This window comes from Balearica regulorum, chromosome 1, assembly GCF_011004875.1.
Source record: "Balearica regulorum gibbericeps isolate bBalReg1 chromosome 1, bBalReg1.pri, whole genome shotgun sequence".
Taxonomy (NCBI): domain Eukaryota; kingdom Metazoa; phylum Chordata; class Aves; order Gruiformes; family Gruidae; genus Balearica; species Balearica regulorum.
The window spans coordinates 8,400,407-8,416,281 of NC_046184.1; positions in this window are offsets into that span (position 1 = coordinate 8,400,407).

The following is a 15,875-nucleotide window of genomic DNA, read 5'->3' on the forward strand; positions in this document are numbered from 1 at the left end:
AAAAAAACCCTCCAAAACAAAACAGTCCATTGGAAATCTGAATTCTGAAGGTCTTGAGTGGGCCTGTTGAGTGAGATGCAACATCTTGCTCCCAGGAGGCTGCGAAAACCTCCTCCCTTGGAACACCTAAAACCCAACAGGACTACAGGATCGGCTGGAGGTAGACGCTGAGTATGCCCCTCTCTGCCTTCTCAGGAAGGGTTGTCATTTTGGGGGGCTCTGAAAATGCTTATCCCCTTAAGGGATTCATGCTGGCCACTGAGTAGCTGGGTAAAAAAACAACAGGTAAAAAGTAAACCCAGCTGGTGAGATTACAGAAGACTGGAAATGAAGAGCTAAACTAAAGTCCTTTTCGACAAATTGTGCCATCTTACTACAGAATTAAACCCAGAATGATTCCCAAAATTGGATGGATGTACGCACTCACTCTTAATGTTAGAGGAATTCATTGTTCAGGTTTTCTATTTTTGGCCATGCAACTAATATTCATGCCAAACCAAAGTCCTGGGCCTGGGAGCCAAAAGCTTTTGTAAACCAAGTCTTGATTCTGCTGCTGAAAGGGGTACAATGGAGATGATGACATTTACTTCACTATCTTCCAGCTGGGCAGGCTGCTTCCATCAGTGAAAGCTGGGAAAATCTGAAGGCTGCTTAATAAATAAGTTCTTTTGTAACAAGCGCTACTAGTTTCTGAGGTGGATTTAGAGCCTTGTTCTCATAGCTGGCTTAACAGCAATTCAAATAAAACTCCTGTCTGAGCACAAGTTGTCCTTGAGACAGGAGTAGAATCTCTTCTGTCTGTAGTTTAAAGGATTCAAGATTAAAAACTGTATTATTGTTCTAAAATGTCCTTTCATGCACTAAGGACACTCGAAGCTTCTGAGCCAAAAGAACATTTTAATATAATTGACACTTTGTAACTGATCAGCTTCATTTACTTTCTGCTCATTTCTCAGTTACACAACCAGCCTTCACAACTTTATACATTTATAGCAATTTTCCTTTTTTTTACTCTCACCCACTGATATTAACATGGCGTGACTGCGAACATTATGTAAAACAAAAGAGCAATGACAAAATACTTCCTTAGTTTCAATGATTTTACTTCATAGAAAGACTTCTGAATTTACAAATAAGCAATCTAGGCTCCATGCAGTTCTTTGAAAATAACACAGAGCTGCCCGATGGCCAATTTTTAGCAATCACCCCAAAAGGCAGGTCACCTTAAAGGAATAAAAAAAAGGGGGATTATCTTGTTTGTAACTTGGAATCATAGAATAATTTGGGTTGGAAAGACCTTTAAAGCTCATCTAGTCCAACCCCCCCTGCAATGAGCAAGGACATCTTCAACTAGATCAGGTTGCTCAGAGCCCCGTCCAACCTGACCTTGAATGTTTACACAGATGGGGCACCTACCACCTCTCTGGGCAACCTGTGCCAGTGTTTCACCACCCTCATCATAAAAAACTTTTTCCTTATAACTAGTCTGATTCTACGCTCTTTTAGTTTAAAACCGTTACCACTTGTCCTATCAATGCAGGCCCTATTAAAAGGTCTGTCCCCATCTGGAACAGGCTGCCCAGAGAAGTGGTGGAGTCACCATCCCTGGAGGTATTTAAAAGCCGTGTAGATGTGGTGCTTAGGGACATGGTTTAGTGGTGGACTTGGCAGTACTAGGTTAACAGTTGGACTCGAAGATCTTGAAGGTCTTTTCCAACCTAAACGATTCTGTGATTGTATGATCTTTCCTATAAGCTCCTTTTATATATTGAAAGACCACAATAAGGTTTCTCTGGAGCCTTCTCTTCTCCAGGCTAAACAACCCCAACTCTCTCAGCCTGTCCTCATAGCAGAGGTGCTCCATCCCTCTGATCGGCTTCGTGGCCTCCTCTGGACTCGCTCCAACAGCTCCATGTCCTTCTTGTACTGGGGCCCCCAGAGCTGGACGCAGTACTCCAGGTGGGGTCTCAGGAGAGCAGAGTAGAGGGGCAGGATCACCTCCCCCGACCTGCTGGTCACACTTCTTCAGACCAGAAACATATCTTAGATGCAGCAGGTGCATCTCTGGACCCTCATGGCCTGATCCAGTGCCCCAGAGCCATTCTCCATCCTCCTGGCCACTTGCTGGATGACTGCTCTGCTTGCACAGGTTGGCATACGGATGCAGCAGACTGCCAGATGCCCTTTTGGATATGGATGAGCCAAAGGCCACTTTCCCAGTGGGGATTTTCTCAAACAACTCTGATTTTCTGAGCTTCTGCATAACCGGCGGGGGAAAGCTGGGGGTCAGCTTTCCCTTCGTCTGCAGCTGCGTTACTGCTCCCCACAGCAACGGGCAGGGTCCGCTCCGGTGCAAACAGAAATGCTGACCGAGCCTAGGTTGGGGGAATCATTCTCTGGCTGCCCCTTTCCTGCTCCACTGGCTGAGCCAAGTCCCTTCCAGTTGCACACCACAGATGGCTAATTAGGATCATGGAGAGAGGAAATCTGCTCTGTGGCCTTCTGTGCTGGGAATGGGCTCTTCGTTATGCAGATGAGATCCATCGCTGCGTAATTCTGCCTTTACAGCATGCCAATACAGGCAATCGGAGGGAGCCCGCACGTTGCAGCCAGAGGACGGCACAGCACCCGAGGCCACGGCCCTCGGGAACCAGGAATCTGATGTTGGGCACGGATAAAGCGGAGAAATGGGGTATGCAAAAGAAGGGAGCGATGTCTGCAAGCAGGAACGGTGCGCTTCCAGGTTCTTTTCATTCCCACTGATCTCTTCTTTGAACCCTCCCCATATTCACCTAAAAAATATCACTAGTGCTATTTAAATTCAAACCGCTGTCATTACCTCTCACCCTTAAAATTGCCTTTTGCTGCTCGACTATTACAACGTGACAATTACCTGTCAGTATAAATTCACCCAATTCTTTTGACTTTGTGAGTCCTTAACCGACCAAGTCCCTGCGGCTAGCAGGAGGACCCGCAGATCTCAGAGCCACGAGGAACCGTGCCAGGTAGCCTGCATCACATACGGGCCACGAAATCTCGCTCTGAAATTTCTGATGCAGGGAGAAGTACTTGTATTTCCTTCTTCCCTCATTGAGGCTTCAAAATACATCATCATATAGCATTTCAGCCATATATTGTTCTTTGCATTCAGTATGCTTGCTGACCAAAACCTGGTCTTCATCTCAGCGCAGTAGTGATTTGTAAGTAATAAAACCAGAATCAATTCAAAAGGGCAACATAGTGAGATATTTTAAAAGTGTATAATTGCATTTTGGTATGTATTTCCCTGTGAACCTTTGGGTGTTTTGTAGAAACACTTCAAAAATATTAACATTTCATTTACACGAAGAAAAACTCCTCTTTTTTCTCTGTGTAAAGCAGTCATCTTTCTTGCTAAGAACATTTTTATGGAAAAAAAGAACGTACCAAAGCAATTATCATCTCACAAAATGATTACTTTGGTAAGTGACCTTTCTTTTTTGGGAGTCTATTTTTAAAAACTCTATATAAAACCTGCACTTGCGATGGCTTTGGCCAGAGCTAGGTGATTAATCCAAACAGGGTCCTCAATCATTTTGCTACTTTCAATTTAATTTTGGCTATGTCTGCACACCACTTGGCTTGTTTACTTTGCAACATTCTTGTTTGATGCTGGGGAAAATGGATAGTTGTGCCTCTGGCCAAGATCCTGTATTTAATCAAGAAAGATCACAGAATCACAGAGAGGTTGAGGTTGGAAGGGACCTCTGGAGGTCAGTCATCCAGTCCAACCAGATTGCCCAGGACAGTGTCCAGACAGCTTCTGAACAACTCTAAGGATGGAGAGTCTCCAACCTCCCTGGGCAACCTGTGCCAGTTTTCGGTCACCCCCACGGTTAAAAAGTGTTTCCTGATGTTCAGAGGGAGCCTCCTGTGTTTCAGTTTGTGCCCAGTGCTTCTGGTCCTGTCACTGGGCACCGCTCAAAAGAGCCTGGCTCCGCTTTGCACACTCCCTTTAGGTATTTATATACATTAATAAGACACACACACCCCCCACAATCCTTCTTTTCTCCAGGCTAAACAGTCACAGCGCTCTCAGACTTTCCTCATAAGAGAGATGCTCCAGACCTTTAATCATCTTCATGGTCTTTCGCTGGGCTGTCTCCAGTATGTCCATGTCTCTCTTGTACTGGAGAGCCCAGAACTGGACACAGTACTCCAGGCGGGGTGTCACGAGAGTGGAGTAGGGGGAGGGATCACGTCCCCCCACCTGCTGGCAATACTTTGTCTAATGCAGCCCAGGATACCATTTTCCTTCTTTGCTGCCAGGGCACAGTGCTGGCTCCTGTTCAACTTGGTGTCCACCAAGGTCCTTTCCTGCAAGCTGTTTTCCAGCTGGGTGGCCCCCAGCATATACCAGTGCCTGAGGTTGTACCTCCTGATGTGCAGGACTTTGCACTTCTCCTTGTTGAACTTCATGAGGTTCCTGTTGGCCCATTTTTCCAGCCTGTTGACATATGGATGGCAGTACGATCCTTCAGCGTATCGGCCACTCCTCCCAGCTTGGTGTCATCCAGTTTATAACTGCATAAAATCCATCTCAAGTAGAAGTGGGCAGCTTAACAAACTTCATTTATTGAGTCCAGGAACCACAGCAATCAACTGTCAGCTCGATAGCAAAAGTTGGGTACTGACTGCCTGACCCGAATCAGCACGGGCAGCTGGTGGAGGGGGCTGCCCTCCAACACCGGGCTGCCTGCCTGCCCGCATATGCAATACAGGCAGTTTCCGACTGACAGGCTGAAATACGTGTGTGTGTTGATGCAATGCACTTGTTTAACGTTTGCTTACAGTGCCTGAGCTAAACACAGATGGTAGGGTTTGCTACTGCCTCTGCACCAGGGCTCTGCAGGCATTTCACTGCCTCAGCTCCTTGTTGACTCCTCACAGGCGACGATCCAAAGGCATCACTGTAATATCCTTAAAGCTAATTATCCAGAACTTCGGGCAGTGGGAATGGTAACCCAGCTACAGAAGTTTTATCAGGGGGTTGTCGATTTTACAGACATTCGGAAATTGTCCTAAGCACAGATGGATTCTCACCATGATGCACCGAGTCCTCTCTCAGCTGAGCCTGCAAGATGGTCCGCGATGGAGCTACTGCCATCTGATCTCCATACAGCTTCCACACTTCAGGTTTCATTTGTTTAATCAAGTCTTTAAACTCCTTTTTTTTTCTTCCCAAGCCCACAAAAGGCGCATACACAGCTCGCAGGTGCAGCTTTCCACTGCTTGACTTGCCGGGGTCGGTTTTGCCGGCTGCAGCTGGCTGCCTGATTAAACAGGCAGGAATTCCCATCTCAGTGCCCACAATGCGTCTAACAGCTGTCTTGCTCTTGTAGACTGCTCTTATTTCGATGAAAATGGTTTTAAATAGCTGCTTTCCCCTCACACCCACGCTTCAACTTCACGGCGATTTAATCAGGTCATGACAAACCACAGCACGGGTGTGTTTGACTCTACCTTCAAGAACAAATATTTGGCAAGAACAAAAGTCACGAGCGCATTCAAGGTGCTTCAGGCTTGGAAAATTTGGCCATTTAATTCACACGCCTCCAATGTGAAGTTAACATCTGAATTTAAGGAGCAACTTTGAAAATCTTATTGCAGCAAAATGTCTTCTGTAGATGGGAGGCAACGACAATCCAGAGTGTGATTTGGGTGTGCAAGAGCTGAGGCAGTTGTAGGGTTGTTTCAGGCTGGATGACGAAGTCGGTACTGCTGTGGTTAAAACCCCTGGTTCCCAGAGGCATGTGATAATGCCAGAATTTCAGATTCCACTTTAAAAATATGTCTCTGAGCCCTTGGGCTTGTACAAGAGAGTCTGAAGACTTACCCTGGGAGTAATCAGTAATGCACTGACATGTGCCTGTGGCCTTGCACAGCTTCTAGCAGGGAGGAGACAGCGAGTGCCCTGTAGCCCGGAGGGAACAGATCCTTCATCACCGCACAGCATGTGCTATCAGGCCACTGTTTCACGCTGCACCCGTCTTCTGCTCTGCACCCCCCATAGCAGACACAGAGGATCACCCCATCGGTGTCCCGCCAGATCCAGCTGCATCAAGTTTGGGCAACTATGAGGAGAGGAGCAGCGGAGGCTGCTGGGCTCTGGAGGGGACCAATATAACACATCTCCTACGCCCAAGGGCACCTCATCCTGCTGCTCCGACACTCTGGAGCCGGTGTTGTACAAACAGAGAGAGCAGGCACAGGCAGGGACTATTAAGAAGGCAGATTTTAGCAAATAAAAAAGATGCCAAATTTGGCCAGCCTGAAAGCTGCTCAGTGCCACCCTCCTGCTCTTTCCCGCCTCCTCCAGGATATTATTTAATTTGAGATAGCTACCAATTTCATAGCTGCCTTTTGAGATCCATGGCAATTTCTCAAGCAGCAGAAATCCCTTGGTGGAAAGACTGAAGCATTGTCCGTGTTTCTGACGTGGACCCGGATCTCTGCCCCAGCACTAACAACGCTGTTCACATCCAAGGAGTTCTTGGCTGGGCTCAGCACGCAGCCCGCCTCCGGTGCTCCCTACAAGTGACGGCTTCACCTATACACAGTAGCTGTGAGCATAGCAAGGGAGGTCAGATCCCAGCCTGCGTCCTTTTGGCAGAACCCTCCCTTATGGCTCACTTGCCAGCAACAGTAACTAGTGTTTCACAACTTCCTTCTCTGCCACTAGCTCTATTGTAGGTGGACAAAAGGCTTTCTCTTGGCATGTGATGTTGGGAGACAGAAGGCATCTCTTTTGCCAGAGTCTATGAAATGGTGGTCTCAGCAGTAGGGAAGAAATAGCTTTTCGGGCTGCTGAGTTTGCTGGCAGCAGCAAATGTCAACTTACAGAACGAGACAGCTCCAGAACGCTGCGGGCTGATGGCAGCTATTTCTGCATCAGTTAATCGGGTACAGGAGTCCCACCTGGTACACAAAACATTTCCATTCCCATGTTTTGTCCAGAGTGAATATTTTATTTCCTAATTTTAAAACTGCTACTTAAGCATGTATGTGACTTCAGTGCCTTTCCCTCTAAATAATTTTACATAGGAACCTCACTCAAGCCATGGGACGATGGAAATTGTTTGCGCTCTGCTGAGCTCATTTGACTCATGGCAACTGCGACTCTATCCTTACGTGCACACCTGGCTCCATGGTCACTCCACAGGCAAATAAGTCATAGCTGAGGGTCTTGAACCAGAATTTAAATATTTATATATCTTTATTTATATACATATATATGTATAATATATATATATTCTTGGCCACAAGGAAAACTCGTACTTTGCAAACTTTAGGCAACACAATTTAACCCATTTATTGAAATGCTTTGGCAATAAAATACAATTTGTATATTTTTTACATAGTGTTATACCTCACTGCAAAATGATATGGTAGCTTTGGATGGGAAACGCAGAATATCTTACCCAGATGCACCTGGGAGGAAAATGGAGGTAGACAAGAACCTTTCAAGTAAGGTGTGTCTGGCCACATCCCTAAAAGTAATACTCTGTTCTTTGGTGGAGAGCTAGAAAATCTTAATAAACTGGAAGGAATAAGGAACACAGATTTAACTTCCATGACAAGGCACCTCCGAAAGACAAGTAACATTAACACTAAAGCAGGTCCTTTGTTTATTACCAATGTGGAAGGAGCAATTCTTCTCCAGAGTTTTCTTTACCAGCACGAAGACTGAATTACATGTTTTGGCTGATAATGAATTTCTACCCCACCCCCTCCAAAATGTGGCTATTAGTATTGTCATGGGGTTGTGCTGCCATTTTCGTGGAGGAGGCGAGCATCAAAGTGCTCACATAACAGCTGGTTGGGCACCATCTTCTCTGGCCCAACCCTCCAGAGCTGGCCCGGCCACCAGCATATGGCCTGCTGTGAAATGGAGATCTCAGCTCTGAGACCCAGCCACCTCATCTGAAGGTGGAGGAAGATCTCATCAGGAAGATGGCTGAATTAATAACTGATAATTAATGAATAAAGGAAGAAACCTGGTGCCTTTTGGTGGTTCTAGCTCTCACTTGTATTTTCTTGAAGCTACCTAGAAATGCAAGTTTTATATTACATGGAAAATTGTTTCCATCGTCCCTTTCTCAGAGAGGAGAAAACTGCATTTTAAACTTATTTTCAGTCCAATACAGTTGTGATCTTTCCTAGGCCCAGGTCAGCCTGGGAGATCTGAAAAGATTAGAAGACAGCAGAAGACCCCTAAGTGGGAGAACAATGTTTATTAAAGAGATTTCAAACACTGGACTAGAAGTGAATTCAATGAAACCAACAAACGAATGAGTTGCTGCTGAAGTCAACAGAATTACACCAATAGATACAATACTTTCAAAGGTCTGGATTTTCTGATGGCCTGTGGTAATGTAACTCCTGGCATCTGTGAACGTCTTCTCCCATCTGCAAGACCAGACTGTTGGCCCTAAGAATGCAACACTTCACTTCTCTCCCTCGTACAAGAACTGCAGCGGTGGGCAGATGGATTCAGCCCTCCAATTAGCCAAGGATAAGCCAACTGGTTTGTAATAAAAATATAGTGCATTAGTGTAAAATCTATTGAGAGTCTTTACCTGCTCATCAGAGCATTTCAACCACATGTGACAGATTAATTTTCATGTAGTTTTCCACTTCTTTTTTTAAAGTAGATGTACCCAAATGACCTAGAAATATATATATATATACACACACACACATAGTTATCCATACATCTATCTGTCTACCTATGTTTGTAACAGGAAATACTGAAAATTCACTGCCAAACCAAAGAAAGACAGGCTCAATTCAGTGACCTCAACACATGTATCTAGTGCCATTTCAAACTCTCTCAGCTGAGACACCCGGCGTGGGCAGAGGTGACACAGGACCTCCTGGAGATGCACATCCCTCCACACAGGGTATCCTAGGGCATCCCAAATGGCACCGGAGATGTATGCTCAGTCAAGCGATTCAAGTCCAGGTTTTCCAGGCAAGACAAGGCTGCCAAGGTTCAGATGCGAGCTTTTAGGCATTTCTTAATTTGTAACATATCAGAAGTTTGCTTTTTACCATTGCATTTAACCAACCGCGATCTGAGTCCCTTTTCTGCTGGCGTTTGACGTAGCACTGAGCTACAGAAATAACAGCATATTTCAAGGGCTTCCAATGTATTAACTAGCTTCTTGCCCAAGTACTGTATCTTGGTTTATTCTGCTCCTCCAGCTACTAGAAAGCAGATCTCACTTTCTCCAGGACAGGTCAGGTTATCAGAGGAAGGTTTCTTCCTGCCATTAAGGAATCTGCTGCCAGTCTCAGGCTTTGGGACCAGCTCAGATCCTGCCCATCAAGGCTGAATCTGTTCACTCAGGACTCAGTATGTCATGGCCTGTCCTGCTGCCACCCACACCTTTCATGGTATGAGGGTGCCTGGGCAGTGCAACCCAGGATGGGAGATGGCACGCTCCTTTCTGGTGGAGCTGGAAGGGATTCTGCTCACACCCACAGGGAGACAGGGGCTTTTTGAGGTAGAAACACAATGAACAAGCCTTCTGCTTTCCTTTTATGGTTGCACCATGGCCTTCTGCTGGTTGTCCTGCACCTTCATTTTTTGTACTTCAAATTAAGCTCACAGGCTCTAACTGTATATATGTCAAACAATTCCTTTAAACGAGCAGAATGTCCCAGAGTAGTGGGATTTTCTGGTTGTGTTGCCATCCATTGTATAAATCCCTCATAGCAAGGGATTTGAAGAATGCCAAAACAAGAATTAAAGAGTTGAGAGCTCAAATTCTATTGAAATCCTCTGAAAACTTCAGTTTAGCAGAGTGAAATGAGGTGGTGAAGACCTTGGATATCTACAGATTTCAGCAAAGTATAATACACCAAGGTGGGAAAAGATGTATTTAGAGTAAGTCTAAAGAGCTAAAGTTTTTATTTATAATAGCTTCAAGTGCACTAGACTGCGTATTAGTGGCAAACTGCTACAAAGACAAGCAAAGGCCTGTTCAAGAACTATTCTCAAACAGCAAAGACCTATGGATTATGGAATAATCCCCACAAGGGAACATGTTTGCACATCTATGCCATACTGACTCTCCTATCCATTATAAGATTACAGGTACAAGGTGAAACACTTTAATTTTGTCCTTTAATTTTTGTCCTACATTCAGAGTTTTGAAAAACACTCTCAGACCGTTCTTTCCAGGATTCTGCCTTATTCAGTAACGTGTAATGGACAGGGTTATCCGCAGGGACCCTGTCTCCTTCCTTCACTGCTAAGATGAAAGGCAACAGCCTTCCAGGAAAGCCAAGATGGATTTGTGGCCAAGGAGCTGCCTGTGGAAGTTGCAGCCGGTGCCAAGTATCTCCACGTGAGATTATAAGGTGATGTGATTTCTGGCTGCTGCTGATCAGTGTTAGCAGCTAGTGCTTTGACTGCGACTTCTGCTGGCCAGTGCTTTCCTTGCCCTGCCTGGAACAAGATGATGGCACTCCCGTACTGCTGATGGCATTGCGGGCAGAGCCCCTTCCCAACCCTGATAGCATAATGATGTGCCTTAAATGAATTCACCTGAAAAAAACACCCCAAAACCCCAAACCCCATGTGTTCTGCTAATTTTTGATTTTCTGATAGAACTGCATTGGGAAGCAGTCACACATCATGTTTTGGCAGGAGACCTCACATATCAGCAACCAGCAGTAAACTGGGAATGCATCGTTTGGAAACCCTCCTCCAGCCCCCAGCCTAAATCTTAGCAGAGCTCAGACGTAGCTCGTGCAACGTGGCCAGAGAGATTTAAAGCTGCCTCACATCTATGTATCTTGTACTTGTAAATTCCAAACTCTACCAGTGTCAGGCACGCTTAAAATCAATGGAGAACCTAATCTCCACTCCAGTTGGGTATTGATTTAACTACATTGACTTAAATTCAAATATAGTAAATCAATAGAGCTCCCTAGCATTGACACAAAAATGCAGGTTAAAGGTACTTCTATCACTGTAGCTTGTCTTAAGAAAAATAATTTTAGCAGGATTTATTTTTTTTGCCTGAGTTTTCCTTTGGATATGGTTGGACAGTCACAAGCAGGCAGATTAGTTCCTTAAGATACATAAGAGGTAACAGCATCACTGAAAGGAAGAAACCTCCAGGAAAGGCTGGAAAACCAAAAGGCAGCACACGCTGCTATGTCCTGCAATGCTCAGCTGCCCCTGTTTGCATATGCCCATGTGCAAAAATGGCCATGTGAATTCTGCCAGTTTTCTGCCAGACTAAACCAGAGTAACTGAAGCCACTTGCACCCACAGTCTGAGGTTAAATTAAACCACCAAGAGGTTGGGTTTAAATTGATCTGCTGGATCTGGAGAGGACTGGATTCTGTTCCAGCTTATAGAGGGAATTTCTTCCTGGGTCTGAAGCAAAGAATATTAATAAGAAAATCGGAAGAGCAGATGCATACAAATGGTGGCAATGCATAGTAAGAGGCAGATTGTTTCCTAGCAACACAGGCTTTAGGCTAGTTAGTTTTGGTTAGCATTTTCTGACTAATAGCTGCAATTTTTATCTGTAGTGCTGCTCACTTGCCTATCTATGCTGAAGGAGAGGGAGAAAGCAATAGAGAACGTAGGATAGGATCCATCTGTGCTAGACTACATGTCTGAAAGTGAGATCTCTGCATGTGAGGAACTTGCCAGAGCTTAAAAAAATGATGGGCTGAAAACGTCTCCAGGGATGCCCATTTCTGCTGTGTGTGAACTAGCTCAGACCTGGACCTTGTGCTTTAGCTAAGCCAGGGCATACGAGTTTCACTTCCGCTGTGTTTTGGCACTTCCCTCCTTCCCCATCTCCATCCCACAGTACCATGTGTTCCAGGAATAATACCCCATGGCTAGCTCTGCTCTCAGTATCATCAGCGAGAGACCCTTGACTTCACTGGTAATAGGGCAGAGCCCTTACCTTTTATTTATTTCTGGATTTTGTCTGTGATCTTATTTACACCGTGTCCTCAGAGATAATGTAGGAAACCACCTTCTTGGTATGTAAGTTCATGCCCCCGTGTATGTGCACGTATAGGTCTTGACATATTGGGACCTCTGCTCACCTATTGCAAGGTAAATAATTAATGATTGTATGTCTGCTAGAATCCTTTTCTGAAGGTGTTTGAAAAATGCTTTGCACAGCTAGGGTGCTACAAAAGCAATTCCTAATAAAAACCCCAACCATCCCTTTAGACGGTATCTGTGACCAATATGGCCTTGATACTGGTGACAACTAAAGGTCCGATCTGGGGTTTCTGCACATACACTTCAGGACCAGCTCCTTAACTGGGCTCACAACTTCTGCTTTTTCCATACAGACACTGCTCACTTCTCCCCAGCTGTCAGTACTTCCAGAGCTCAGCCTCTCTCATTCTCCTGGAGAGCTCCATAGATTTTAAGTCCAGTTTCCTTTCTGCAAGAGGAAAGAATGCGAGAGATGCTTTAGAGAGCACGTAAGTTTTCACGTTGTCCTTAACTCCTCTGTGCTGCCGGAGAGGAAAAAAAATCACCCAGTTCATGCAAATGCTGTGGAGCTATTGCTGTAATGAAAGGGGTGGCAGAGTTGGGGAGAGCAGCTGCCGCACCCCAAATGACATGGGCTTGGAGTCCTGTGTCCTCCAGTGATCCGTCTGCAGCTCCAAGTAAAGCCAAGGACCAGGGCTTTGCCAGTCCATGACATCTCTAGAGATGGTGGCACCAGCTCCTCTGTCTCACTTCCTTCCCCATAGTCTGGGATCTCCACAGCCTTCCCCTCCCCAAGAGAAAGGCTGTAGAATAAATCTTACTAGACACCAGAGAAATCACATGAGAAATGAATCACGAGAAGTGACCAGCCAAGAGAAAAGCTTTTGCCAACCCTTGCACTTTACTAGGACAAAAGCAGCAGATCCACAAGACACAAAGCCACTGGAAATTGAGGCTTCATTCAGTCCATGGAACTGGCTGTTTATGTCCTACATTCAGTTTTCATCTGCCGTGAAAAAAAACGTCTGGGTAAGAGGAAAGCAAGCAGGGTTTTGACATACAAAGAAAGCAAGTCCTGATTAACTGAAGAGGGAGAAGAGATTTCATTTATTCGGGTTATTTAAAACTCTGCAGTCTTTGTTAACAGCTGCTCATCTTGAACAAGCAACCTCTCTCTGAAGGAGTCGGCACCATTCCTCCTTCAGTGCAGAGCTGGGACAGTGCCCATCCACATGTGAGTCACCCGGACAGCCTTCCAACAAAGCCTGCTCTGGCTAGGAGGAAAGTGTAAGCCCCAAACTCTTTAGTTTTCCTGGCCTAAGCTGTAAGTAGATGAGACGAGGGAGGGAGTACAGAACTATTTATTTCCCTTTCTGCTTAGGTTTAGAAAGGCTAAAGGACGGAAAGAGACCCAGAAGGATAAATGAATGCGACTAGGCAATGCGACCCCAAAGACCAGCAATTTGCTTTAAAATTTCAACCTACCATATCTGAGCTCGCCAAGGTGAGTATCTGCCATTTCAAACTTTTCACAGATCATAGAATCATAGAGTCATAGACTGGTTTGGGCTGGAAGGGACCTCAAAGATCCAACCCCCCTGTTACGGGCAGGGACACCCTCCACTAGACCAGGTTGCCCAAAGCCCCATCCAACCTGGCCTTCAACACTGCCAGGGATGGGGCATCCACAGCTTCTCTGGGCAACCTGTGCCAGTGTCTCACCACCCTCACAGGGAAGAATTTCTTCCTAACATCTAATCTAAATCTCCCCTCCTTCAGCTTAAACCCATTCCCCCTTGTCCTGTCACTACACTCCCTGATAAACAGTCCCTCACCATCTTTCCTGTAGGCCCCTTCAGGTACTGGTAAGCTGCAATTAGATCTCCCTGGACCCACCTTTTCTCCAGGCTGAACAATCCCAACTCTCTCAGCCTGTCCTCACAGGAGAGGTGCTCCAGCCCTCTGATCAGCTTCGTGGCCTCCTCTGGACTCGCTCCAACAGCTCCACGTCTCTCCTGTACTGGTGCCCCCAGAGCTGGATGCAGTACTCCAGGTGGGGTCTCACAAGAGTGGAGTAGAGGGGCAGGATCACCTCCCTTGACCTGCTGGTCACACTTCTTGTGATGCAGCCCAGGACACAGTTGGCTTTCTGGGCTGCAAGCGCACACTGCCGGCTCATGTTGAGCTTCTCATCAATCAATACCCCCAAGTCCTTCTCCTCAGGGCTCCTTTCAATCCATTCCTCACCCAGCCTATAGTCGTGCTTGGGATTGCGCCAACCCACGTGCAGGACCTTGCACTTGGCCTTGTTGAACTTCATGCGGTTCGCACGGGCCCACCTCTCCAGCCTGTCAAGGTCCCTCTGGATGGCATCCCTTCCCTCCAGCGTGTTGACCACACCACACAGCTTGGTGTCATCCTCAAACTTGCTGGGGGATCTTTGGCAGGGGCATGTGGGCACTCACCGTGCAAATCACTTCAGCCAGGATTTTTGTGGGTGCCGTACTGGCAGCTCCACAGTAACTGAAAAACACAGGACAGAGAGTTAATGCCAAGATAAAAGAGAGGGGATGCTGCAAAGTGGAGAATGCTTTCGCACCCCCGGAAACCCGCAGCAGCAGAAGGCACCCAAAAGTCAGGGCTGTTCACTGCCGCAAGCCACTTGCTAAGATGATGGGACTCCCTCTTCCATGGGGTAAAACAGATGGCAAAGCAGAGCGCACAGTGGTTCCAGGCCTCCTCGTAAAGGATGCTGATAATGCGTAAATAATGGATTTTCAAGGTGATATTGAATGATGTTATTACTATTTGGCAACATTTTGTTTAATTTCATACCTATAATAAATCCTGAAGGTAAGCCTTGGATTGTGTCCTTCTGTCACATGAGTAAACATAATGAATGTGCAATTAAATGAATTAACGAGTAAGGTGATACACCAATGCAGCACTCCTCTCTCATGGTACACTGCATCCCATTGAAAGCAGTGGGATTCTTCTTCTAGCTTTCACAGTGTAGAAAAGGCAAGCAGACCACCCGTGGTTTCAAATCAAGGATGAGAGTCTTCTGCCTCTACCCATGGTGGACAAGCACTCTTCAGCAGAGGAGGAGGAGGAGGCTGATCTGCTGAAACCTCTGCACATCTTCTGGCCAGACTGATTCACTGCTTCTCCACACCCCAGGGAATTCCTGTTGTTTTGGCTCATTACTTCACTTTTCACTTTTATTATGACTGTAAGTTCTTCGAGCAGATCTTGTCTTTTTGCTCTGTGGTTGAACAGCATGCAGAGGAATAACCTCTGGGCATGAGAACAGGCCACGAAAATCCCCAAATGATAGCCTGGGAAAATCCAGAGCTGAAAATGCAGTGTATGCCTTTCTTCAAAGAGTCGGCCCATGGAAGAGATTGGTGCTGCAGATGTGTCTGCTGAAGTTGGCCCAAAACTGCTTCTCGGTGGAGTGGGACTTGTCCCTTGCAAGCTACCAAAAAGCAGTGCATCTTCTGCAGTAGCTCTTCTGCAAAGACCTCTGGGATTCCCCTCCCACTTCCAAAGAAGTGAGAAGCCCCTGCAGTATGACTAACATCAGAGCGTGGAGAGATTTTACAACCCAAACTGCCTGATTGCACAAAGCTCCTGTGGTAGGATCAGCCGATATAACGTGTCCCAACCACCTGGACCCCAGGTCTGCCCTGAATGAGAAATCTTTCAATTCCCATAAACACATGTAGCTTCCCACAGAAGTGACTGGTATTCTTTTAGAGGCAGCTATCTGGACCCAGGGCATCACAGAGTAAAAATTACCGGGTGCCTGAAATACCTCTGAAGCCCTGCAGCGGTCACTAAGGAAGAG